The 17,358-nt window shown below is 41.6% G+C and overlaps 1 protein-coding gene across 2 annotated transcripts in view; it reads left to right on the top strand.

Annotated features, from left to right (window-relative positions):
* The first annotated feature begins 4,257 nt into the window (after positions 1–4,257).
* Positions 4,258–17,358, top strand: part of LOC122235934 — a 79,691-nt gene continuing 66,590 nt past the window's right edge. For both annotated transcript variants that reach the window (XR_006214073.1, XM_042976533.1), the window contains exon 1: positions 4,258–4,318. The gene's annotated coding sequence lies outside the window, so the exon portion shown is untranslated. The remainder of the gene's footprint in view (positions 4,319–17,358) is intronic.

Here is a 17,358-nt window from a genome sequence, read left to right as displayed (position 1 = left end):
GTGTGTGTGTGTTTGCTTACAAGTAGAACATAATCTTGAGGAAAGTCTATTACTTCTCTGTATCTCCCGCATTTCTCGCTTGGAATACAAGTGGCCTCCAATCTGATCTCCCTCTGACCATTCTTGTGTTTCCCCTATTCATTCATTCTTCACACAGCAGGCAGAGATAATACGTTTCAAATTAAAACTGGGCCATTTCATCCCCCTGCTGAAAATGCTTCAATGACTTCCCTTTGCTCTACAGGAAAAGCTAAACCCCTCACGGGGACCAATCCGATCTGAAGGGGCCGGCCTCCACCCTGCCTGCCTCCTCTCCGAATCGGGCCCCCTGGCCCACTCTCCCCAACACCGGCTGTCTCAGGTCCCTGAAGCTTGCCAAGGGCTCTTCCAACCCCATATCTCTACTGGAGCCGTCCCTTTGACCGCTCGCTCCTCTTGCCTCATTGCTCTCTCTAAAATGGTTCCTCAACCTTTAGGCTTCCCTGAACACCTGATGGAAACTAAGTCCCCCCACCGGGTCCCTTCTGTTCTCTCTTACAGCACCCTCCTCTCAAAGGCTCATTTGTAGCACGCATCACATTTCGCAGTCACGCGTTTACTTGTTTGTCCCTTGTCATCCCCATCTGGCTGTAAGCAACACGAGGGCCGAAGCCATGTGTATGTTGTGCCCTGGCACAACGCAGGCCAGCAGCGGACCCTCTGGATATTTACTGAATGAAGGAATGAACCGTGGCCTTATTTTCTGGTCAGTATTCTCTGCTTGATTGGTTCACATATATATTTTTAGTTCACGCATCAGTAAGAGATGCTTTCATGTTAGGGACTGACATGGGATTGTTGTATGCTAGCACAGTCGTTTTCATAAAAATCAGGCCGTTTTCTTCCAACCTCAAGTTCATAAGAGCATAAACTCAAAAGAATACCCTTTCTACAAAAGCACAATTGGTGATCTTGTCCTATTTTTTTTTTCCCATTTTTCTGAGGACTTAGCAGGATGTTGTCACCGATAGCCCATGCCTTCTGCCTGGCACTTGGAAATCTCAGCCCAACCTTATAGCTGCCATAGCTTGTGTCCCAGCCCGGCACTTGTTAGAGCTCTGGGTCAGACCCTGAGTATCCAGGTGGGCCTGGACAAATCTCTCCCCCGCTCTGGAGCTCAGCCTTGGCATCTGTGGAGTGATAGGGTTCCATGAAGGAACTGAGACCGTCCTCCCATCTCTAACTGTACCCACACACTGACCCGTCCGAGGGAGGCCGAGACAAGCTTGCTGCTGAGGGGACCAAGGGGGTGGCCAAGTCTGAGCCATAGTTGCTGCTGGGTTAGGGGAGAGTGGTGGTCATTTCCTTGTGTGAGGGGCAGCCAAAGGAAAGGGGGGGGGAAGCAGCCAAAGTGGGTGGCCAGTTCCTGTCTCTGACCCTTGGGGCAGTGCCTGAAGCTCCTGCCAGGCTCCCACACCTTGGCTAAGAATAGCTCAGCTCCTTCCTGCTGGCCTGCAGTCCCCCGGAGTCCAGAGAAAAGAGAACCGGACTATCTAACTTCAGGCTGGGCTGTCCCTTCCGGCGATTCTCTCCTCCGTTGGGGGGATCAAAGGGCCGCCGGGGATCGCAATTCTAGTCTCTGACGCGACCACCTAATAATAGCACTGTGGGGCGCAGAAGAAGGGTGGTGTTTTCAGGCCACTGCTGAGGGGTGCTGGGAAGCTGGAGGCCTTGAGACTGAAAACTAAGGATTCTGGGTGCCCAGTGTTGGGAGGATGTGTCCTGGGGACTAAGGCCCTGGGGGAAAGGAAGCTCCTGCTTCTGACTGAGTAGGACCAAGGTGGGGCCCCGGCAGTTCCGCGGCGGACTGCAGCAGGTGACGGGAAGACCATTCTTCCAGAAATTGCCCACGATGGATGACTTGCCAGTTCAGAAAGCAGATCCCTGTGTGAGGGACTGGCCCTGTTCTGGCCTGAGGTAACTTCAGGGCATCACGAGGCCCCAGTGACTAGGGTGACCATCTAATCTATCATCCAAACAGAGACATTTTTGACAGTGAAAGAGGATGTTGTTGATAACTACCAAACATAAACAGAGTCTGTCCTGGGCAAACCGGGGTATCGGGTGGCTCAAACCTCACCATTACTCCGTGTCCATGCCCTCTCCTTAGATTTCTCAATAGGAAGAGATGAGATATAATAGACTAGAAAGAAGAAAGAAAGAAAGAAAGAAAGAGAGAGAGAGAGAGAGAAAAGAAATGGAGGGACCACAGAGATCCGCGGCCCAAGCCCGCTGGCATTTCACAGATCGTGATCTTCCTAAATCGGGTGGGGTTTAATTATAGCCACAGAGGAGTTGTGCTCCAGAGCCGGGAACGAAAGAACGTTTCTCAGAAAGTTCCATTGCTTGGCTGAGGTTGGGGGCTGCCTGCATGGAGAGATAAGCCGCACTGACAAGCCAAGCACAGCTCCGTGCCTTGGTTTTCTGCAGCTGAAATCCTGGACTTGTAACAAACGCCAGGGAAAAGCCGTGCACCTTCTCTTATTGCAAAATCACATCAGCTTCCAGTTAACTGTCCACAACCTATGCAGATCACTTGAACAAACAGGTCTATTGTTGATTCATGAACGAGCCCGTAAGGAGCAGATCATGTGTTACGTGCCAGCTTCTGTGTTAATTTCTGGAGCTGTGAAAACAGACAGGGCAATGGCCCCATCTCTTAAGGAACTCTTCAATCTTTCAGGGGAAACAGAGGACTAAACAATTTGGGCAAGGACGGAGCAGCGCTGCTTTGGTGGAGAAACCTGTTCCTGAGCCTCTTTTTTCAGAACCGTGGAAGACTTTCACAACCTCCCCGTAAACAGACGACAGTTGTCCATGTGGCAAAGCCCTGGCTGAAATGGTGCTGAGAATTACTGGGAGGCATTTTGGAGTCGTTGTCAAGAGCGTGGGGGGCTTTGGAACCCATCAGACCTGGATCTGGATTCTGGCTCTGCCAAGCCCCACATTGTGCACCTTCAGCAAGTTTCCACGGGCAGATGGTAATGGTGCCTACTTCATAAAGCAGTGTGTTAAAGCTTTCATGGGCACATGAATCACCTGGGGATCTTGTTAAAAATGCAGATTCTGATTCAGGAGGTCTGGGCTGGGGCCCAAAACTCTGCATTTTTAACAGGCACCCAGGTGACGTTAATGCTGCCCGTCTGAGGACCACGCTTTGAGTGAAAGGGCATAGAATCGTGAAAGATCAAAGAAGCTCTGAGCACCGTGCTGACAAGTGGTAAGTTAAGTACTCAGTAAATGTACCCTATTACTCTTCAAATGAAATATTAACATGTTTATTTAATATCATTTAAGTATCTCTCCATATATTTCTTATTATCCTAATTTAATATAAAATTTCTTGAGTCAGGGAAAAGCTCCCTGTTACATTTCTTGGGTACCACGCGGTGCCATGTTTTTTTGTTGTTGTTTTTCATGGTTCATGGCAATGGGAAAATTCCAGAAGAGAGGAATGGGAGATTTAGAATTTGCTTCTAATACCACCCCACATCCTCCTGTCGTGAGGGGTGATGGGAACCCATTGAAAAGTCACATGTCTCCTGCAGAATATATCTAACTATGGATACTGTGAAGGCATCACTCCCAGATCCGATACTAGCCGTAAGGAGAGAATCAGGGGTTCAGATATCAAAAACATGATATAAGTCTTGATATTTTCATAAACCTCGGTGGTTTTAAGATATGGCCCCAGATTTGTTGAGACTCCTACCGCTGAGAGGCGGGCTGTGTGTTCCTGCCCCTCGCATCTGATCTGCCTTGATTGCGTTGGCTAATGGAGGACGATGTTGGTGCTGCTGGGGCACTTTGGAGGCTAGATCAGAAGGTTCCTGCAGTGTCCTCCTTTTGCTCTGGGAATGCCTGCTCTCTTGACGTGCTCCCTCTCCTGGAACCCCGCGGCCACACACTATATGGAGAGGCCCCATCAGGGTGCTCTGCCTGATAGCCCCAGCTGGACCCAGCCTTTGTGAGTCTGATCAGGCACCAGGCATATCAATGAAGGAGCCTCCAGCCATCTCTTATTCCCCAGCTGAGGCCCCACAGCCGTGGAGCAGAAATTAACCCTTCCTGCTGAGCCCCGACCCACGGAATTCTCCAACCTGATGACATACTGGTTGTTTGATGTCACTATGCTCTGGGGGTCAGCGAGGGGGGATTTGTTACTCAACAATAAGTAATTCAGACATAGAGCAATATTTATATTTAGAATAAGAAAGCAATAGTGAGCCCTTCTTTGCGGATGTTGAGTGTCATGTGGTCTCCAGTGCAGAAACTATAGGTAAGCATCAAATCTCGAACAACCTCGGTTTCAATTCTGTGATTAGTCTATTGTGTCATTAGAAGAGGAGGAGTAAAGAGTGAAAGAAAAACAAAATAAAACCAGGCTTTGGCATCAGACAGATTTGAATGCCAAACTTAAAACGTTATCAGTTGTGTGAAAGGCAAGTAGGTTCACTTTCCTTGGTCTCAGTCTTCTGATCTATCAAATGGGATACTAATACCTAATGCGTAGGGGTTGCGGGAGATAGCGAGTAAAAATAATTATAATGAACACATAAATAATTGCTATTATTCCCCAAAATATCTCTAGGGAAAGATGTGCACTGATTATAAGTGCATAGAAAATGGGAGCCTAAGCACGTGTGGCGGGGATGATAAGTTTCCGAAGAAGCTGTCCCCGAAATTAGTCCTTCACATGACTAAGAAAAACTAAGATATTCTCAGACTTCAGAATTTCAAAAATTTCCCCCGAATTTTGGGGACAGATCTAGGGGGAAACAAAAGACTTCTAAGAGCCTTATAATAGCCAAGACAATCTTGAAGAGAAACAGGTCTGGAGCTCTTGTATTATTCGATATTAAGGTCAATTATGAAGGTATAGCAACTAAGATCGTGTGGTTTTGGCGCAAGGAGAGGCAAACTGGGGAACGGAACAGACCAGAGAGTTCAGAAGTGCACCCACACGCGTTCGGTCACCTGACTTATAAAAAACGTGCTAACCCAGAGACTATGAAGAAAACAGAAGAGGAGTAAGAGGTGTGAGGAGGACAAGGATCAGGATCTCAGAACCGAGGGGACAAAAGAACTTCAGGGGGCCAGCGGAGATCAGCAGCGTCAGGGGCAGCCGGGGTCTGTTAAACCGAAAAGTTACCCCGGAGTTGACTTTCAAGTGACTGTTGTAACCCAAGTGTGAGCTCTTTCAGCAAAGCGGACAGGGACCAGAGAGGAGTGGTTTGCAGAGCGAGTAGAAGCCATGCGCCGGAGACAGGAAGTAGAAGGTGCTCCTCCAAGAACTCCTGGTGAGAGGGGAGGCAAGACGTTCACAGCAGGTGTAAGTGACAGGAGTTTCTTATTTAGTCGTCAAAGACAGCAGCGGCTTGGGGATGTTTATACGCTGAGGACACGGCGAACGTTGGGAGAAAGGGGAACATACGTGCCATGAAAACATATGATATCGGCCGCCCGGAGGAAATTCAGTGTCTTCTGGGGAGAAAGGAGGATGGAGAGTCAAGAGTAACATGTGGATAAACTGTATTTTATGAATCGTTAAATGTCTCCAGAAACTATTATATTCACATTTCAGTTGAAACAGCCCCGATTCTTGGACATCCTCAGTTATCTCTCAAAGGCATTTTAGCTGCTTAAAAGTATATTTTGGAATATTTCAGCCATAAAAAAGGCTATAAAAAGTGATGTAAAGAACTTGTGAGCCTTCTCCCTTAAGAAAGAGAACATTATCGACACAATTAAAGACCCCTATTTGCCCTTTTTCCGATCATAACTCTGTCTCTCCTCACTCTGCCTGCAAAAAATCGCCATCCTGAGTTTGGTGTTTATGTATTTCTGAGCATTTCTTTATACTTCGAATACATTTGTATTCATCTCTGAGTGATATTTATTGTATTACCCATTTGTACATTTTAAATAAATGACGTTGTATCATGGGCTTTCTTGACCTTGGTTTTATCCCTCAAAATCTTTGCAAGATTTATTTGTGTTGACATATGTTTATTAATTTGTAGTGATGCCTGGTATTCTAATATGTGGACATATAATCTATCTTCTCTCGTATTGATGAATATTTTCAGTATTTTCCAATTATAAACACTAACATCATGAATATTCTTGTACATATCATCTTGTACATATGTACAAGACATTATTGATGGTATATACTTACCTAGGGGTAAGATTGCTGGATTGTTGGGAAATGAACCCACTCAACTTTAGTACGTATTCACAAATTGTTCTCCAGTGTGGGTGCCACTGTTGATAAATTTGGGGGAAGCCTTAGTTATTATCTCTTCAAATATTTCCTCTGCCTTAGTCTTTTCTTTCTGGAACTCTGATTATATACTTCCTAGAACTTCTTGTTCCTTCTATGCCTCTTTATTTCTCTTTCATAGTTTCTAGCTCTGGATATCTGAGCTGTATCTCAGATAATTTCTTCATTTCTACTTTACCATTCAACTAATTCTGCTAATTCTCTCTTTAGCTGCATCTTATTTTAAATCTATACAAATAGGAATGTATAGATTTTAAATATATAGATTTATCCAGTAAAAAATCTCAGTCTTATGCTTATGTTGTAAAACATATCACACATACAGAACTGTTGGATTGGGTCAAGAGATCTTTATATTTTCAGGATATTAATTATTTATTCGTTATATGTTATATAATATCTTCTCCCAGTCTGTGAATTGTCCTTTTTTTTTTTTTTTAATGGTTTCTTTTGTTGGGTAGACATTCTAACTTGTAATGTAGTTGAATTCATCAATCCTTTTCGGTATGATTTGTGTGTTTTACATCTTGTACGAGAAGTTCTTCTCTGTATTGTAGCCTTAAAGACATCTTCCTATGATTTTGTCTAAAAATCTTAAGTTTTGCTTTTTACATTCAGTCTTTAACCAAATAGGAATTGATACTGTTTGTTGCACTGATATTGGGACCCAATACTGTCATTTTGAATGAAGTCAATTGACCCAGAACTAATTAATTCCTCGTCTATCTTTTCCATTCCAATCTTAAATGCCACTTTCACTTAGACACATGTCCCATATTTCTGGGCTCTCTTGTCTCTTCCAGTCGCATATTTCTATCCTTGTGTCAATACCTCACTATCTTGATTACTCTACTTCCAAATAAATTTTGGTATAGCCACGCAGTGCCAATTCTCTCCACCTCTTTCCTTTTCTTCGAAAACATCTTGACTCTTCTTGAACTTCCATTTTCCCATATAAATTTTAGAATCAGTTTACCCAGAAAAGCTATTCGGTTTTTTTTTTTGTAATTGTGTAAACAATATCAACTGTGAATATGGCAGTTTTATCTTTTTCTATATATTTCGTATAATATTTATTTCTTTTTCCTGCTGCACAGACCACAACAGGAAGTACGATGTTCAATGGAAGCAGTGATACCAGACATCTTTCTCTGTTCCTGATTTTAAAAGATCATCAACTGTCTCTGACATTTCACCAGGAAGAATCCTATTCTCTAAGTGTGGATCAATAGTTCTCAAACTTTAGTTCCCCAGCACTTCTGATTCAGGAGGTCCGGGGTGGGATCTGAGTATTTGTATTTCTAACAAGTTTCCAGGTGATACCATTGCTGCTGTCCTGAGGCCACATTTTGTGAATCACCGGTGTAGACATAACCTGGGTCAAAGATTGCTATTTTCAACCCTGCCGTCTATTCTCCTCTTGCTCCTTAGTAGAGAGCTCTGATTTTTCACTGGGAACATTGCAGCCCAGAGGAGACTAACAAGTCCCAGACTTCTAGGTCTTAGCCATGTGACTAAGTTTGGGCCAACAAAATGTAAAGCCAGGAGTCACATAAGCTGTCCAGGGGCGCCTGGGTGGCTCAGTCAGTTAAGCATCCGACTTCGACTCAGGTTGTGATCTCACGGTCCGTGAGTTCGAGCCCCACGTCGGGCTCCGTGCTGACAGCTCAGAGGCTGGAGCCTGCTTCGGATTCTGTGTCTCCCTCTCTCTCTGCCCCACCCCCCCCCGTTCATGCTCAGTCTCTCTCTGTCTCAAAAATAAACATTACATAAGCTGTCGAGAAGAACTCCTTCAATGAGAAGTGCTCAGGTTACACATTGTGATTAAACAAACCACAGAAACATAATGGATTAAAGCAAATGTTTTACCTTGCTCACAATTTTGTGGGTCAGGGACTCAAGAAGGGTTTGTCTGGATTGTTCCCCTGGCCAGGGCTGGATCGTCCACTCCAAGATAGGTTCTTCACTCATACATCCGATATCTCTGTGCTTTTTCGTCTCACTTCACATGGTATCTCTTCAGAACTGTTTTACAATGTTTGGGCTTATCACAGCCTGATGGCCTCAGAGAAGTCACGTTTCTTAAGCAGAGGCCAGCTGTAACGAGGCAGAAAGCGATCGCTTCCAGTTCGGTTAAGGATATGCCTCGAACTGGCGCAATGTTGTTTCTGCCATATCCTACCGGTCAAAGCAGTAACAGAACCTGCCGTCTTCAAGAGGGAGAGAAACAACTGCATTTTTGGGTGTAACATTGGAAAGGTCGTATTGGAAAAGAGCATCTAAGATTTCTATAGCCTTCTTTGGAAAAGACGAACTGCCACAAGGGGATGGGAGGCAGAAGTAATGGCTGAACCATAATGGCCACATGGGACCATGAAAGTGAAGCCAGACTCTGTGATGGCAAAGCAGAGAGGAGCCTAGGTCCCCTGTGATTCCATAGAGCTGCCATATCGTCGCTGGTGTTTGTCTGAGTATCATCTAATGAGAGAGAAATTATCTTCTTTTGATATTTTGGCAGGTTTCTGTTAACGTGTAGGTGATTCTGATCCTAACTAACTTAACACTTTTTAGTAGTCATATATATATATTATATTATATATATATATATATTATATATAATATATTATATATAATATAATATATATATATTATATATATTAAATATTAAAAAATATATAATAAGTTGGTAGTATTTCCTCTTTGTCTATTAAATAGAAGTGTTTGTATAAAATCAGAATTATTTGGGGGTGCCTGGGTGGTTCAGTCGGTTAAGTATCCGGAACTTGATCTCGCCTCAGGTCATGATCTCACAGTTCATGAGTTGGAGCCCCGCAACAGGCTCTGCATTGGCGGTGTAGAGCCTGCTTGGGATTCTCTCTCTCCCCCTCTCTCTGTCCCTTCCCCGCTCCTGCGCTCTTTCTCCCAAAGTAAATAAACCTTAAAAAAACTAAAAATAAAAAAAAAAATAGAAGTATTTGTTCCTTAACTGTTCTATAGAACTGACTGCTAAGTATCTGAATGTTGGGTGAGATTATATGTGCGAGTTAATTCTTAACAATTCATTCAATTTGCTTAATAGTTACATTAATACGCAGATTTTCTATTTCTCTTGAGTCAGTTTTAGTATGTAATATTTTTCCTTTTGCCCAAGTTTTTAAACATAAAAGTATATAATTATCCACCCTATTCTCTTACTATTCTAAAACATATCCTATAATTATAGTTATAAATGATTTTTAAATATTAATTTTTTTAATCAATCTAGTAAAAAATGTCAGCTTTAAGATTTTCAAAAACATCAACTTTTGGCTTTATTCTTTGTGTACCTTCTGTCAGTTTTTGTAATTTCTTAAGACAGCGCACTAAATTTCTATTCTTTCTGATTCTGTAATATAAACGGTTAAGCCTGCAAAATTCCCACTAATATCACCTTTGTTCATTAAACACATTTGATATGTACTATTTTATTATCCTTCAAATTTATGTGTTTTCCAGTTGCTAACTTGATTTGGTTTTTGATCTTTTATTTGTTTATGTTTATTTTTAATTTTTTAATGTTTATTTTTGAGAGAGAGAGGGAGGGAGAGAGAGACAGCATGAGCATGAGCATGAGCATGAGCAGGGGAGGGGAAGAGAGAGAGGGAGACCCAGAATCCAAAGCAGGCTCTAGGCTCTGAGCTCTCTGCACAGAGCCTGATGTGGGGCTTGAACTCGCGAGATCATGACCTGAGCCGAAGTCAGTCGCTTAACCAACCAAGGCACCCTGACCCAAGGACCTTTTACAAGTATGTTTTAAAATCTTCAAACATGTATTTTTTAATGTTATTTCGAAGAAATGTGTAATTCTATTTTAGTCAGAAAAGATAGTGTCTGAGATATGACAGCTTTCCCACTTACAGAGACTTGCTTAATGGCTTAATAATACAAATTCAATTTTCGTAAGTGTTCCACGTGTGCTTGAACACAATGTGTATTTGCCAATTGTTGGATTTAGAGTCCTATATATAGCCCCTGGAATAAATGTGTTAATTACGTCATTCAAATCTTCTGTTTCTAGCTAACTTTTGCCCGCTTGATCTATCATTTTTGGAGGGAATTGCATTAAAATTTTCCACCGGGTAGGTGGATTTTGCTATTTTCTTTTTGTAGTTCTATCAATTTTTTCTTTATATATTGAAATTATGTTAGTAGATATGGAAAAGGGTAGGATTGTTATTTTTTACAGTGAATGAAAACTTATCAATATTTAACGATATTCTTAATCTTTAGTAATTTTTTTACATCAAAGTGTATTTTGCTTGGTATTAATGTAGCTATATGAGCTTTCTTTCTATTTAGTTTTTACACGAAATACCTTTCTTCATCCTTTTACTTGTGACATTTATGCGTCCTTGCTTTAGGATGTGTCTTTTGTAAAAGTATAAAGCTGAATTTTCTAAAATCCATTTTAATAATCTCTGTCCTTTCATTGGTAGGTTTTCAGCCCACTTATATTTATTATGATTACTTATCCATTGGAATTTATTTCTACCATTTGTTATGTGTTTTCTATTCGTCCCATTTTTCTATTTTGTTTTTCTCATTCTTTTAGATTAGTCATTTTGCTTAACTCAACTTTTTCCCCTTACACTAATTTGGAAGTTTTACATTCTATTTCAATTATCATCGACACTAACTTTAAACTTTTCACAAGTATATTTGATTTTACAAAGTCTACCTATATGGATCTCCTGTGTTGTCTTACATATTATTATACACCACTAATTTAATTTTCTCCTCAGACATTTATTTTCTCATTAAGCAATTATTTGTTGAGTGCTTACCATGTGCCAACACTGTGCTAGCAGCATGGGACACATCAGTAAGCGAAATTTTCCAAAATGTGTATAGTAAGGAAAATTTTCTGAAATAAGGATTCTCATCCAACACCCTTATGAGGGCAGGCCTATAGTTAAGAGTTTTAGGGAAACTTATTTTGTGTTTCTCCTCTCCCTCCCCACACAAGACCCAAAGTCCAGACAGAAATAGAAAAATTCCTTTGTGATTCATTTTTGTATATAAGTTGTTAGAAATAGAAGCCGAAAGAGATCAAACTGCATGTATGTACACGCATTTATAAATACGTATACATACATACTTGTATATGTATACACAAACACAAATCTGGTCAAAATATATTTCTACATAGTTTAAAGATTCCTGTTATTTCCAGAGTTTCTGGCCAAACATTAAAGAAAAAAGGAAGAAAGAAAAACCAGCATGCCTTTTCTCTTATTTTCCCTCTTCAGATCATTGTCCTCTCTTTTAGCTAATTCTTTCGCGCATTACCTCCGTATTTCTAAATAACATGTTTGCATGACTACTTCTAGACTTTTCATTTTAGTCATTACACGTAAATCTCCTAGGTTGGCAGATGAGGCCGGGCTGTCTCTCATTTCACCTCCCCCATTATCCCGTTCACTCCTCTCGTCCCCACAAGATGAATTCCAGGAAAGACAGTTAAGTGTTTCATTTTATAACTATTTTATAACGATACAAATTCTATTCAGGCGAATCAAGCAACTTTAAAATCCACCCCCCCCCCTTCCTGAACTAGTTCTGTTTATCATCCCTGGAAATAACTAGAGTGTTGAGTTTTTATTTGCGTGAGCTCCTGTGCCTTTATCATCGGCTCAACCCTAAATTCTTCACCCTTGTTGAGCTCATCTCTCAAGACATTCAGGTGCACCAAACAGTCTATCAATTGCATCTTCTTAAAGAAATATTACCGCCTTCAAATGTGCTCTGGGCTGGACTGGTGGCCATCTGTGTCTGAAGCACTGTCTCATCCTGGGCTGTCCCTACTCCCTCATCCCAGCGATTCTCTTTGTTTCTCTCCTGTGCTGGATTCCCTGTTTCCCGTGTCCTGTCTCCCTCTTTCTCAGCGTCCTCCCTCATTTGTGACACGTGCATCCTTCACCAGCTTTCTGAGAATCCGTGTCCTGGATGGAGGCAAACCTTTCCATATCTTATATGTTTGAAATTGTCTTTACTCGCGCACTTAGTTTCGCTAAGAATAGAATGATTGATTATAAGTTGTTTCCTTTTATAATTGTAAAGGCATTACTTCATTGTCATTTAGGTCCCAGCGTTGGTATTCCAATTCTTGATCGTTGAATGTGGTATGTTCTCCTCTTTCTGGAAATCTGAGGGTATTTTCTTTGTTCCTTAGTGTTCTGAGAAGCCATCATGTGCCTTGGTGTGGGTTATGCTCATCTATAATGTTGGGTGATCAATACATCTTTAATCTGCCCATTTGGAAAAAATCTCTTGAATGATATTGCTGCTTGGATGTTGGACTTTCTGAACCAATCTTCTGGCATTATCTGTTCAATAATATTTTCTGTCATGTATTTTTACTCTATGGTGATTTTCAGCTCTTTCATTGCATTTTAAACTTCTGCTAGAATGTTGTTTATTTCCAGAGTGCTTTTTAGTTTGTTTGTGTACTCAATGTTGTTTCTTTTCTTTTTCCCTGTTTTTTGCTTTCTATTTTTGTTTTATGGACATAAGGTCTTCTTTTATCTCTCTGATGATATTTGTAATTGTACCTTTTAAAAATATATATATTCTTCTTCCTGTATGGCCTCCATTTCCTCCAAGTGGCTTTCTTCTTCCTATTTGTTTGTTTGCTTTTTTTTTTTTTTTTTTGGTCTGTGTCTCTCGCGATAGAGTCTTTCTTTGTTCTCTGATGATCCTTGAGTCTCTACTCATCTTTACAAATGGAATACTAGCAAGCTGATTGGAAGCGCTGAGAAAGGGGGTCTGGCTTGTCAGCTGTGGTCTGCACAGTGGGGGTGTTCTGGTGGGATGTATCTTTGGAGGACCCCTGGCATTAGTTGCTTTCCTACTGTGCTTGCCAGAGGCCCCAGAAGGTTTTTCCCTGTCTTCCCTAGGTTTTTTGTCCTAGGTACTTGTAACCTGGGAACTGGTGGGAGAAGTGGCCGGGGGGAATCCCAGCTTTCAGTTCGTGCCCTTATTATCAGAATGATGCACCTGTCTGAAACAAGGGCTGGTACCTGGCAGTCTAGAGACTTTGTGCTTCATACCTGTCAGCCCCTAACTCTCATCATCTTGCTGCATTTTGGGAGAAACCATCACCTATGGTATGGTGGGATAGGACAAATGGGGTCAGGGTGGACATTTGGGGACCAACTGCTCTTCAAACAAACTGACCTTCAACCAATCATTTCATGTTTACCCTCAAATTTACCCCCATTCCCTATAGGTTCCTCATGCCATTTGTGAACTTGGGGGAACCTTGCAATCAAAATTCTGCCGTTTCTTAGCTTTCTGTACTGTAGGCTGAGGATTAAGTGCTCTAAGTATCTTCTGAGTCGGTGACCACTTTCCCATAGGTTTTCAAGCTTCCAGTATTTTTCCATTACTGATTCTCTCCTGCACTCTTCGTTCTTATGGTTTGTTCATTAAAAAACAAATCTCTTCCTCTGATTTTAGTGGGGCTTTGGAAACGGTAGCAGTAAATGATGTATTTCTTCTCCATTTATATTCAGAAGTAGAGTGCATTTTTCTCATCCTCCCTTCACCAAGCAAGTAGCGTTTATGTGTCCACCAATAGTGTTCTCCAGAGGTTTTGGTTCCAGGCTCAACATTGAGTGGGCTTTATTTCTTCTCCTCCTTGTGGTCCTTTAAACCCAAACCTCCACTTGCCCAGTTGCAAAAACCCCTCCAAGCAGCTTGGTATGAGCACAGATTTATGATAGTTTTCCTATTCCTTTAAGGATTTCTCTTTGTATCTTATGAGCTCAACTTTGCATTTAAAAGGATGTCAATTAGGGGCACTTGGGTGGCTCAGTCGGTTAAGTGTCTGTCTTCGGCTCAGGTCATCATCTCACAGTTGGTTCCCGAGTTCGAGCCCCCCCAATGGGCTCTGTGCTGATAGCTCGGAGCCTGGAATCTGTTTTGGATTCTGTGTCTCCCTCTCTCTCTTCCCCTCCCCTTCTCATGATGTATCTCTCTCGAAAATAAATAAACATTAAAAAAATTAAAATAAAAAGATGTCAATTATATTTTATTTTGTTTTACAGCAGGAAATTTCAGGGTATCTGGTCTACCCTATGATTAAAGATGAAAGTTTCCTTTAGATTTTTAGTCTCTCAAGATGGAACAATGGTTACTCAAGCAGATAATGTCATATTCATTTGTTCATTTGACAAACATTAGTTGATCCCACATCCTGTGCTCGGAGCTATGCTTACAGCTACATGTGGCTTTGTCCCTGTTATACATGTGCCCAAGAGGACCAGAGAACTAAACAGAACAAAGCAGTTTTGCACAGTGTTGCTAACTGAGCACAAGAGGGCCTGCCAAGCTGGGAGGTTTGAAAGAACCGCACAGTCACATACAAAAGAGGGCAGGCTAACAGAGTCATGGCAACTGTGAAAGGAGACTGGGTGACGCGGCAGGACATCGATCGCTGATCATTGGTCATTGGAAAGGGACATTTCAATCTGACACAAAAAGAAATGGGGATGTTTCCTCAGCCAGAAGCTGTAATGATTAAATGGTGTTTCACCAGAAAATTCTGAGAGCTTTGTTCTGACCACTGGGTCAGGGAGACAGAGAGAGAGAGGTCGCTAGAGACAGAGAAACCAGCGAGGAGCAGCCATAACAGTCCATGGACTGATGACGGCTTCCACACTCAATTTTATTTTTCTTTTTTCGAGGAAAGGAAAGTTCATAAAGATCTCAAAAATTCCAAATGTATTTTTTAAAATTTTCATTTAGGATTCCAACTTTATTTCAACATCACAGGACTACTTTGAAGTTCTGTTATGGAACATTATCTAGAGTCATATGTTTGCCAAATATCTCTAAGCGACATAAAAATATTAAGCTCTTTGTAGTCAAAACGGCCTTTCTAGATATGAAAACTTTAAAACAGATTTATTCATAACACCATCTAATTGTGCTTTCACTCCGTGACCTCGGGCATCCTGTGTTGTACAAATCCAATATACTCCTGAAAATACTTTGGATATTGAAATTCCAAATAGCTTGAGCCCATATTTTCTTATTTTAAGTGAGAAGAATAAAAAAGCATTTCTTAAAACCCCCATCAATTTTCCCATATATCACTAAACCATTCTTAGGAATCTATGTAATAATCCAGGGAGGATTTCTAAAAGGTATGATGGATTTAAAACATCAGTTGCATTTGGGGCCCCTGGGTGGCTCAGTCGGTTGAGTGTCTGACTTCAGCTCAGGTCATGATCTCACAGTTCGTGGGTTTGAGGCCCGTGTCGGGCTCTGTGCTGACGGGTCAGAGCCTGGAGCCTGCTTCAGAATCTGTGTCTCCCTCTCTCTCTGCCCTACCCCACTCACTCTCTCTCTCTCTCTCTCTCTCTCAAAAATAAATAAAACATCGGGGCGCCTGGGTGGCTCAGTCGGTTGGGTGGCTGACTTCGGCTCAGGTCATGATCTCACAGACTGTGGGTTCGAGCCCTGTGTCGGGCTCCGTGCTGACAGCTCAGAGCCTGGAACCTGTTTCAGATTCTGTGTCTCCCTCTTTCTGACCCTCCCTTGTTCGTGCTCTGTCTCTCTCTGTCTCAAAAATAAATAAACGTTAAAAATTAAAAATAAATAAATAAATAAATAAATAAATAAAACATTAAAAAAATTGTTTTAAAAGCCACCAGTAGCATTTAATGAACTCATTAGTGAGTGTGGACACAAGCTCTGGGCGCCCATGTTGTTCAGTAGCCCATACACATTATCTTGTCCTTTCTACCTGCGTAAGGGTTTTATATTCATTCCTTTCTCTCAGAATGCTCTTTTGTTCTCCTCTCTTTTTAGTGATGGGGTTTTCTAGAACTCTTTGGTTCATGTACTTTTCTCACAGGCTTTTCCACTTCCTTAGAAGGCATTTTCTTTCACTTACCAATGGGGGGAAATGATTGCTATAACATGCAAGTTTAAATAACGCAATCGACAAAGCAAGAAGAGGGAAGCCATCTTACAGGGGAAACAGAGAAGATAGACTGCAGGGCGCCCCATGTCCTCTTGCCCGGACTTGTGTTCAAATGATGAGTTTTTACTGGCCCCAGCATGCAGATACTTTATAGCAGGATTTCAATTAGGATAATGCATGTGGGGGAAAAATGGTTCCAAGTCATTACAAAGAATATTTGGAGAGCGTGATTCAGGTAGTAAGTTCAATGTCGGTATTGTGTTCTGTGTACCCACTGTCTTTTCCTAAGAAGAGAAAAGAAAACTAGAAGCAGGTTTTCTATAATTAGCAAAATAAATACAAAACACAAAAATACAAACACTAAAACCAGTTATATTTATTTAATGTCTTCTGGTTCGTACCCTGTCTTCTGATTAGACAACAAATCTTTTTGTGGAAATGACCTCATTTTACAATTCAATCCAGCAAATGATGCTGGCCGCCTACGTGGTGGCAGGCACCATGCCAAGCAAAGAGCTGCTTATGACACAGACCAAGTACCTCGGCTGAATTTGTAAGTTTGTTCCAGAAAGTGTTTCTTTCCCCCCAGTTTCCACGTCTGGATTCCTTGCATCTGCCACTAGGTAAACGGGTTGTTTCTCCATAGCACTCCACCTTCCCGAACAAACAAAACCTTTTCCCAACCATGACCAAAGCAGCAAACAGCCGGGTCATTTATACTGATATCCATTCCAAATGTGATTATTAAAATAAAAGCATAAATTGTTAGGTCACGGGTAATCACTGATCATTGTGTGTGATTCCTGTATATGTTGGAGAAAAAATAGAAATAAAATACGTAAGGACAAAATAAATATCCTTTCCCCATTAAACTTCGACTTTTAGCTTTCGTCTCTTCTTCTCCTAACCACACTTTCCTTATTTTACAAAAACAAGATTTCACTTTCTTAGATGAAGTTTCCAGGGTCAGAAAGTCCTAACTCTTCAAAGGGTCCCAGAAGCTTGGAGTTTCTCCTTTTCTCTGCTTCAGGGTTTCTGATGGTTCTAGGGTCAAAAGCCTGTA

This window comes from Panthera tigris, chromosome F3 (assembly GCF_018350195.1).
Source record: "Panthera tigris isolate Pti1 chromosome F3, P.tigris_Pti1_mat1.1, whole genome shotgun sequence".
NCBI classification, from domain to species: domain Eukaryota; kingdom Metazoa; phylum Chordata; class Mammalia; order Carnivora; family Felidae; genus Panthera; species Panthera tigris.
This window is presented reverse-complemented; position numbering and strand designations above follow the sequence as displayed.